The 9,940-nt window shown below is 47.9% G+C and overlaps 1 non-coding gene across 1 annotated transcript; it reads right to left on the bottom strand.

Moving 5' to 3' along the window:
• Positions 1–4,867: 4,867 nt before the first annotated feature.
• Positions 4,868–4,939, bottom strand: Trnam-cau (transfer RNA methionine (anticodon CAU)). The gene has a single exon. It is a non-coding gene; the product is annotated as a tRNA-Met (tRNA).
• Between the last annotated feature and the right edge of the window lie 5,001 nt (positions 4,940–9,940).

The raw sequence follows: 9,940 nt of genomic DNA, 5'->3' as shown, positions 1-9,940 counted from the left end.
GAAGAGACTGCTTCGTATGGGGACGGAAGCGAGGTTGGCGGAGAGCCACCCTCCGATGGTTTAGTACGAGGTCGACATTGTTTACGGTCGCGGGTGTATTGTGCGCGAGCCGGACGCCATTGCTTCGCTAAGCACCCGCTGTAAATGCGGTGCCATTGTAAGCGTTGGGAGGGCGCAGTTTTCTGGATCAAGCCGTTGGAGACACTCCATTCAGTTGGCGGTTATTTTGATGAGATAAAGTGTATGCGCCGTTTTTTACGAGGTTGTATTGTGCAAAGTGATGGCGAAAGATAGCGATACTCCGCACACACTGGCGGCCGTTGCAAATCTTCAGTGACCTAATGATAGCCACTTAAGCATCGTCATCCTATGCAGTCGGAAGCATAACTTTGCGAAACACACGGTTCGAAAATTCTGGGGTTTTCTTTTCACAGATGCACAGCTGGGAAATTCTCCTTTGCCTGCCGAGTGGTTATTGAAATCCTAAAATTATCATAAAATAATTACACGAGATTCTGGGCTCCACGTATACCGCAAAAATCACTCAAATTACCGCCGTCGTGGTCCGTAAACTTTTGATTGTGACTGCACATAGTTCAGGGTGTTAATCGACCAAATTTAGGGAAAATCTCCAAGGTGGAGTGAGTTTCTGCGAAGGAAAGCTTGACATCCACCTCAATGCAGCCGTACGGCTAGGAACGAAAGCTGTACAGCTTTCTCAGAAATTTCGCAGTTGAAGAAAAATTCGTCCTGGGCGTAGCCGTAGCTTTTTACCGTAGCCTTTCTGTAGCCTTTATACCCGTATGGCTGCATTGAGGTGCATTACCAAACTTTCCTTCGCAAGTTCGGGGTGGTGTTGTTTTCAGTAATGACAAAACCGTCAGTTGTCTCATGGCTGAAATGTTCCAAACGCGACATCGAAACATCAGCTCTGCTTCCCCCGGGTCCTCTGAGCTGTAGGGGGTAGCGGGGCTTGTATAGGTGGCATTCATTGAAAAGTTTAGCTGTCAATTTCTGCGCTTGGCAGCCCTGGAAACGGCCACAGACATGGTCGAAGCGCCACGGACATGGCGCGGCTTGGCCCACTGCGTCCGCACGCTGAAGAAAAGAAAAAAAGAAAAAAAAAACACCGGCGTGCGTCGTGTGGTCCATTTCAACCTGATTCACAACGGAGGTGTCAACGAAGATGTTATTAATCGCACTCACATTGGAGCCGAGGCATTAGTTTGCGTTCGTCGGGTTAGAGCTCGGATCGTCCGACCAATATGATGTGCTTGGCACGGACAAGTACCGCCATCCCGCGGAGACCGACGTAACCAGTTACGGCGCACTCACATGGTTGCCCACATGCGTGCTTCGCTAGAATCGTATTCTAATAGTTTGAATGGGGACGTTTGCGTTCGTAGTTGCTTTGTTTGCAGAAAACAATGACAAATAATTGTTTTATTGCAGAGTGAAAAGGTGATCGAAAATTAAAAATTAAAGAACGATCTGTTGCAGATTCGTTATGGGAGAGTGCGCAAAAATCCGTTTTTGGAGTTCTGTTGTGGCGGTCGGATTTGCTTAATATAATTTTCTGTGCATTGCTCAGACATCTTCGCTTGCTTTAGATAAAGGATCGGCAACTTTTTGAGGTGGAAGGCCGAGTTGCATGAATCCGACACGGTGGGGGCCGGGCGGAAAAGGGGGGGGGGGGGGAATTGACAATAGCGAACAAAATAATGTACAACTTCAGCGAATTGTCAATGATGCACAAAACTGAACAGAAACCATATTTATATTAGTTTATTGCAGGGGTTGCATGCTTGGTTAAAGTTACGAGAGTTCATGGTTCGAGCCTCCCGGAAACCTTTCTTTTCTGTGGTTGAACTCAAATTTTAAGAAAGGAAGTGAGGACGTTATCTGGCTAAGTGTGAAGATGAGGGACAATTCCAATTGGAGCTGATGTTTCTTTGTTCATGTGTAACCTTATTTGAGGCCAAAACTACCATGTCGGCGTTCTGATAGGAAGTGACAAGGGTAGGGGCAGGGGTTTCTGACATCATGCCAGGGACCGCAGCTTCTTTTGAGACTTCTTCGTTTACATTTTATGCTCCTTCGACCAATGTGTTATTACGAAGACTAAGGTTCGCCAGACCATGACGTGACGTTGCCTTATTGCACTTGGCGTGCATCCGTTCCGAGGACCACGCGCCAGCATTCCGCCGCTGGCGTCACTGTCCCTGGGTTAAACCCGATCGAAGGACGAGAAGCGAGGCGCCGTTCAGAACTGCAACCACTGCTTCCTCCTCGCTTTATTTCTCTACCTCGTCATCTTCAACACTCTCACCGCACAGGTGCAGTGCCCCACTCCGGTGGCTTCAGTGGCTCTGCCGGCTGAAGCGATGGCCATGACTAGACACATATTCGACCCGTTTGAGTGTTATGCTTGCGCATAACGAATTGCTTGTTAGTGATTCGGCAGGCTGGCCCGTCTACCGATACTTTCCTGTCCCGTCATTTGCTTCCCTGCCACCCTGTGACAATTCACCCCGATGGTATTTTCATTTGGCAGCCTTTGCCCCAGCATAATCGTTATTGCTGTGTAGCACGCTTTGAAGACAGGCATTGGTAGCAGTACTGGCGACGGCGACGACGACGATGATGATATTGGTGCGGCAAGATGGGTTTTGTTTACAGTGCCGTGCCACGGTATTATAAGCACTCCGCTATATCGACGTCCACCGGCGTTTTGTAACAAAATTGCCCCGTCTGGCACTACACCGCTCTAGATAACGTAAAGCTATAGGCAACCTAACCTAAACATAACAAACATGACCTAACGCACACAAAGAAATCATTTAAAGCACCAAAACTAACCTAAGCCATAAAAATTAAAATTCATTTTAAAGATGAAAAACAACAACAACAACCGAGGTCTCGAACCACTGGCCTTGGGATGAAGAAGCTAAAAAGGATCCTCAACGCCAGTTGTCAAATGGGGGTGCGTGAAGGCATTTCAGGGGTTCGCGAAGCCCTGCTCGAAACTCCTCTCCCCCCGCCCCCCTATTTGTTCTCCTTTTTTTGCAAAACCTTGCTGGCAATGCACAAAGGTGGCTTCGCTGCGTTAAATTTTCGCACGTTAAATTTTTTGGTGTAGCGCAAGCTTCACGTTGACTTTCTTCCACAACATTTCAGGTATGCGGTAAAGCCGGACACACAAAGGGCAGCACGTAAGTGTTTCGGTGACTTTAAGCTGCAAGAGCGAGATTTGATACTACCGCACACATCGGCATAAAACTCAGACACAAAAGGACGACATTTATAAGCATGTTGAGGTCTTTAGCTGCAAGGGCAAATTATTTGACATTATGACACACCATCACTTTTGCAAACCCGAAAGGGGTCCCCAACTCACTCACGGTTGAGAACTACTGCTCTGCGCGACAACGACAGACGCTTTGGCCGGTGCTGGCCTAGTCTTAAATATTTGAATGTCACCGGACGGCATTCTAACCATGCCTTTAGCGATCAGCTAGAGTGCCGTCGCACGGGACTCTAGACACCGTGTTTCGTATAACAGACAAAACTGCAAGAAAGGAGAGAAAGAAACGTAGGCTAAGCCCTACCCTTACATCAACCGTTAGCTGAACACAATCCCCGTCTGCACGTGCTAATGCATCGGTCATGTGGCGGGGACTCGATCAATACGCGAGATCGCCAAAACGCAGCCACCGCTTCTGTGTCATCGTGAACAGGATGCTCTGCTCTGCTCGGTGTATATACGCATTCCTTCGAAAGTGCCTCCGCTTTGAAATGTTTGCCACATTGAGAAAATCGGGTCAATCGTGCGGAATAAAAGGGTCTTCGCCGGCCAAGTGTCAAACGGTGTCGCATTTTGAGAAACCGTCAGAAACGCCCCGAATGCGTCAGGAACTTTCCCCTTCCCCCGCTTCTAGCACACGCACTGCAACTCTCCCGATTCTTTATCATTTCAACGTTTTCCTCGCCGCGAGACAAAACGAGACATAGCAATCCCGTTCACCGCTTCTTCCTCGGTATAAATCGCTAGCGCGCGTCTGGATTCGCTTTTGGCGCCGCCGTGGGACGGTCGCGACAGCTTGGTTTTCAAGCCTGAAGAAACGGATAACGCGAGGCTTTTAGGCAACCGTGAATCCGCCGTGTAGCGCTTTGCTTTTGTTTACACACCCATAGTTCAAGCTCTTCGAGACGAACTTCATTCTTCTTCCCCACAAAGCGCCTACGGCGGAAGCAGCGACTGCAAGAAATGCATTTTCGTCTCAGCTGGATTGTCTCGGCGGTCGTTCCTCAAACACAGGATGCGGCAGTCGGGCAAAGCCGAGTGCAGCGAAGCCGTAAAACCCGAGGCTTTGCCCCATCTCTCCGCTAAGCGGCGCTCGCGTCATACCAGACAGATGGATAACGGATCATTGAACGGATGCACCTCGGGGGTCTCTGTCAAAGTTATCTTTTTTTTTTTTTTTGGTGGTCCCGGACATGAGACTGCAATCGTCGCCCCGCGGTGTTCCTAGGAGAAGTTACCCAATGATGTTGCGTCACGATCCGATTTCGAAATTTACGTAACTGAAGCACGTTGCATAGCAGCATGAACGTACTGATATCCGTATATACACGTAACTGTACAGCGTCGCAGACAATCCAAGGGTCCTTCCAGCCAGGTATACCTCTGGAAACGCGGGTTTAGATATGTATACGTTCCCACGAAGGTGTTAAACGTCGTTTTTTGGTACACCACTTAATACTTGTCATACCCATTTCTTTCTGCGAAGTTTCGGCGCATTTCATGTGGGTAGGCGCAGCTACTATCGCCGTATCGCCATACAAAAAAAAAAAAAAAAAGAAAACGTAGCAGAGCGTGGTTTCGATCCACGGACCTCTGGGTTATGGGCCCAGCACGCTTCCACTGCGCCACTCTGCTGGACGTTGAAGCGGGAATTCATGAGCAGTTTTCATTGATAGCCATTTAAGCAGTTGCATCATGTATGTAGCGCATTGATGCTGGCAAAATAATTTATTCCTGGGCATAGTCTAAGTAGTGAACTTGTAGGGGGAAAAACAGCTCCGTTTGGGCTCCCCACTCGCGTCGCGTCAGATTTTTTTTCTCGTTATCCTGCCGTTGACATAGTAACCGCTTATGTCTTCCCGAAAAAGTTATTATAGACTGAGCCCAGTTTTGGGACTTCCTGGTATTTTTTCCTCGACGGCATAATATGTCACTTCAGGAGTTTACGTGCAAGACCAGTACCGTATACTTACTCGCATAATGATCGCACTCGTGTCATGATCGCACCCCTGAAAATTGTCGGCAAAACGTGCCTTTTTTGTATTTCCCGCGCAATGATCACACCCTGAAGTTGCCCCAGCCATATGTCGTATGTGTGCCAAGTCTAGACGACGATGGTCGTGCTTACGTTACTTTCCTCCTCTTTCAAAGCGGACATGGCTATGTTGTTGCCACGGACTTCATGATATTCGCGATATCGGCAAACGTGAGTTCATTATTGGTACGGAAGAAACTCTCACTAAATGGGCATAATATGTTTGAGGGAAATATTCCTCAAATCTTGAGGAATATCCCTCAAATCATGAGGGAAATAATCGGCTTTCAGAAGCCTTCGGAGTAGAGGCTTGCACAGAGTGAGTTAACTTCAAGGCTGTCGAGGCGACGAAAAGATTAGAATGCTGGTGGACGAAAAGCAGAGAGGGGAATATTGCCTAGGACAGCTACCACTTGTAACAGAAAAAATGAGTATTTTGTGGCTAATAAGTTTTTTGCCTTCCTTAACAGCAGCGCTTGTATTAAACGAAGAGTGTAAAACGGGTATATTAGTTTTTTTTTTTTTTTTGGGGGGGGGGGGTGGTAAGATGACACGTCATAACCCGCTACAAAAAGGACACCACTAGATGTCGTCGTCGTCATCATCATCATCATCATCAGCTGGTTCTGCCAGGTGATGTGAGGGAGCGCGCCTGGCTGTGCTCACAATTTACACACTGGGTCGTATTGGTTGGGAAACTGCAAATGCATTCTAATCTGGCGGGGAACGCATCAGTTTGAAACATCCTCAGAGTGGTTTCCTGAGTTTTCTTCAGTTGTGGGTGCGCTTGGCTCCGGTTCTCCTTCCGTGGCCCGCTAGGCTAGGGCTCGGGTCGGGCGCCCTGTTATGTTACGCAATCCTGAACGACGGTTAATAAAGGATTACATCGGTCTCATTCGCCGAACAAAGCACCGGCCTCTTAATAAAGTTTGTTACGACAGAACGCGTTTTTAAATATGCATGCTCATTTTCGACGCCTGCAAATACCTTCTTTGGCGGGGGGGGGGGGGGGGGGGGAATGGAGCAACGTAAACGGAGGGTTTGTGTATACTGTGTACTTGAGCTTCATGAACATCATCTTTCGCTCATTTAGCCTTGGCGTTTATTCAGGGAAGTAAACGATGCGCATGCGTCCGATCACCTAATCTCTCTCGCTTTTAGGGACGAAGCACCTTAGGACCTCGCTTTGTCCGTGGCTTGTCCATTGGCGTCCGTGTACACAGTGTTGCGAATGCGCGAGGAGCATTGGATTGGATTGGATTGGGTTCAATTGAATTGTATCGGGTTTGATGGGATTGTAATTGTATATACTGTACACACGCGTTGTCACTCATTTACATGCGCGAGTGGGCAATGCCCCGCGGGTGATTTACGGTAAGAACGATCCCCAGTGCTTCGCCCACTCGTCATTATTCACTGCGTGGAGATGCGTGAGTTTTTGCTTAAGAACGCTTCGTTTAGACATTTTTTTGCCACATCGTGGGTGCCCCAGTGTTCCTCTCATACTGAGTTCTCACGACTGTCTCTTTTTATTGTCCTGAATCAATAACGGATCACTGTAGCAAGACTTCATAGGACTTCTGCGTGTGGTACTTAAGGTCGACAAAAGGTTTGTACTTCAGCCTGTGACCTTAAGTGTTTTTTTCGAAAACTCTCAACATAATCACGTGAGGCCCCATCCTCACAAGATGGAGCCTCGCCTTATATAATGTTATATTGGCTGCCCTATGCAGCGTGCGCAAATTTGCATGGCATCGGTTCGCTTTGCACGGCGACAATTCCCTCCCAAGTGCTCCGAATTGCATTAGAGAGTAATCGAATCGAACACGACATGTCCCGGCCCTGTGTGCCGTGCGCTTGCTCAAGAAAGTCGCTCGAAAGACGACGACGACGCGACCGCGAGAAATCCGCCGAGTCCATGAATTCGAATCCGTTCGCCTCGCTTCGCCTAGCATGTTAGCGCCGAAGCTTTGAGATGATTTAGTCTTCCTTCCCTGCAATACTACACCTCACTCCTCGTGCGCACTGGTGCAACACTAAATTCACTCCGGAAGATATATTCCTGCCCTGCTCTGACACCACCCAGAGAAGATGCAGGCCCTCGCATGACGTAATGTTAGCACGCCCAACTCATCTCGTCATTTCTCGCGGTATGCAAGTCGCTAATGAACTAATAACCCGTAGAGTACGTTAAAAGATTGTCTCTCACCTGGCGAGAAATTTGGGAAACACGTGACGATACTCAGGCTAGGCTTTTTTTATCTGGTAAAGTGTTGGCTCCGCACGTCACCTTGGTCTCTTTCTTTTCTGCAGCTTTTTGTCTGCAACCAGGCCTGTGTCACTTGAACGGAGGGTCTCTCTTGTTGCTTTTCGGTATGAACATGTACACTAGTAAGCGAACAATTTGTCGTCGGCTTGTGAAGAACGTATATTAGGTGTTAATCCGGGAACCGTACGCTGAACGCGCTTGGTCTTCTGTGTTAGCCTACGCTTCAGTGCCAGAAATAAGAAAGAAAGGAAGGAATTAAAGAAAGATGGAAGATGTACGCCGAAGGAGGTGCGAAATTCTACGGCAGCGCTTTCCTGAAATATAATTATGCAAATCGCGTGCGAGCGGCTCTCAGGGAAGCGGACTACCCGGTGTATACCATTGTCGCTTCAGGTTCCCTTCACGCGTGTAAGCGAAGAAACGATAAAATTTTCCACATGAAGAGGAAAGATGTGCACTTCGTACTAGCGTGCATTGCGTGAAGCGCGAGCGTCCCCTTTTATTCGCCATCCGTTTCACTAATACGATTCCAGTTTTTTTCTTTGCCGTTTACTGCTTTCTCTGCAGTGAATACTTTGTTTTTTATAATACACCGAGCAGCGCCAGGACAACAAACATAATAAGCATGGTAGGCCTTGAGGCATGGTGAATAAATTCGCAATGGCTGTGCCGCCCAACCTACGTATGTGGAGTATAAAAGGTCCATGACGGCTGCAAAGATGAACCAGGAAAAGTCCTAATTTCTGAAGTGTTGTGGCTGAACACGTGACGTCGCGCGTTTGATCCACGATAACTGAGTCTGTGTTCTTGGGAAAATATGAGAACATTGTTGTGCACAGTGCCGCACCCTGTGGAACCCCCTCAAGTCTGCAATATAGAAATTTAATATACCTAGGTGACCCCAACAACCTGGGTTTCACGAGTGGCTCGGAGTACCATACCAGCCGAACCCAGGCCGTTCTTGGTATTTGGAGTTTGGGTTGAATGCGTTCGCTATTTTGCTGAAATTGCTGGAGCCCGAGAAGTGGCTGAAAGAGGAGCCTGCGTTCCTTGCGTACCTCTCGCAGTTAGCAAGACTCCGCGTGATCTTGTATGAAGCGAAAGCTGATGCACCAGTTTTTTGCGGGTTAGACTTACTAGGCTCATTGGGAGATTTTTTGTGGGCACTAAGCACGCGCAGCTGCCGCGGTGCACAGCCGTGTGTACTAGGTGTGCTAAACAAGTTAATTGCCAGCCCCATGCGTCATCAGAAATGACGACACCGACATAAGAGTTTAGTTTTTTTTTTTTCATTCACGGATACCTAGGAAGTAGAAATCCCGCCTGAATTCCCATTTGCACCAGTCCCCGCATGGGTTGGATGTGTTCTGAAGGTGATCACATTTGAAGTCGTTAGTGTAGGCAACGCACCCATGTACCCTTTCCCGTTCACCCTATTTTCCATGTCAAATGCATCGCACTAAACATGTAATTGCAATGACATGCAACGGTATTATTTTTAAAAAAGGGCGATAAGTTCATCTCTCGCCTGAAATTCTGCAAGAAACTATAGGCAAGTCACTCGCCGACAATCGATCAATTTAGGAGTTGAAAACCGAAAACACAATTGCTTTTATTTCACAATTCTTACTTCACTTTTGCAAGGACGTTCATAACGACACACCACGTAAACATGAAATAAAAAAACAGGCAACAGGCAGAACTGTGCAAAAACGATCACAGCCACCACATTGAATTGTTATCTTTACCTCCAGACATCGCAACAAAACACAACGCTGCCATTAACACACGAGTCACATATCGTTAGTTTCTCTGTTTTTTCGCCTTGTCCATCAACCCTCCGAATCGTAGATTCGCGGCAATTTCGTCTGCAGATGAATACCAGGACGACGAAAACACCTTTGCGCTTACCCCTTGTTTTGCTTGCGCTCCTGTGTACAACGTCCCTTGTCTATGTCCCTCTGTAATCCCTTGACTTTTTCATCGTCCCAAGAGCCACTTATGGAAGCTACACCGCTCAGTGGCGCCTCCTCCTGCTTTTACAGCGATGATTCTGGGGCATGCTTGTGGATGTACTCCCACAGAATCTCGGACGTATCCGGCGTGCAAAAGTGCAGGTTTGTGGCCTCAATTAAATGGGTCATGTTGGTTCGTCGGGGTTAACAGTGGGAGCAGGTCCAACTCGTCGATGTTGAACAGTTCATGTAGTCAACTTGTTCGACACCGTCCAGACACGCCATGCCGGACTCTTAGTCGATGTTGGGATGAAAGATGTTCATGTCATCAATGGATGGCGGTTTGAGAGGACACTGTTGGGACAGACCCACTCTGA

The sequence above is a fragment of the Haemaphysalis longicornis genome, unplaced genomic scaffold, assembly GCF_048455015.1.
Source record: "Haemaphysalis longicornis isolate Haplotype H1 unplaced genomic scaffold, Haemaphysalis longicornis Haplotype H1 scaffold_12, whole genome shotgun sequence".
Lineage (NCBI taxonomy): Eukaryota > Metazoa > Arthropoda > Arachnida > Ixodida > Ixodidae > Haemaphysalis > Haemaphysalis longicornis.
This window is presented reverse-complemented; position numbering and strand designations above follow the sequence as displayed.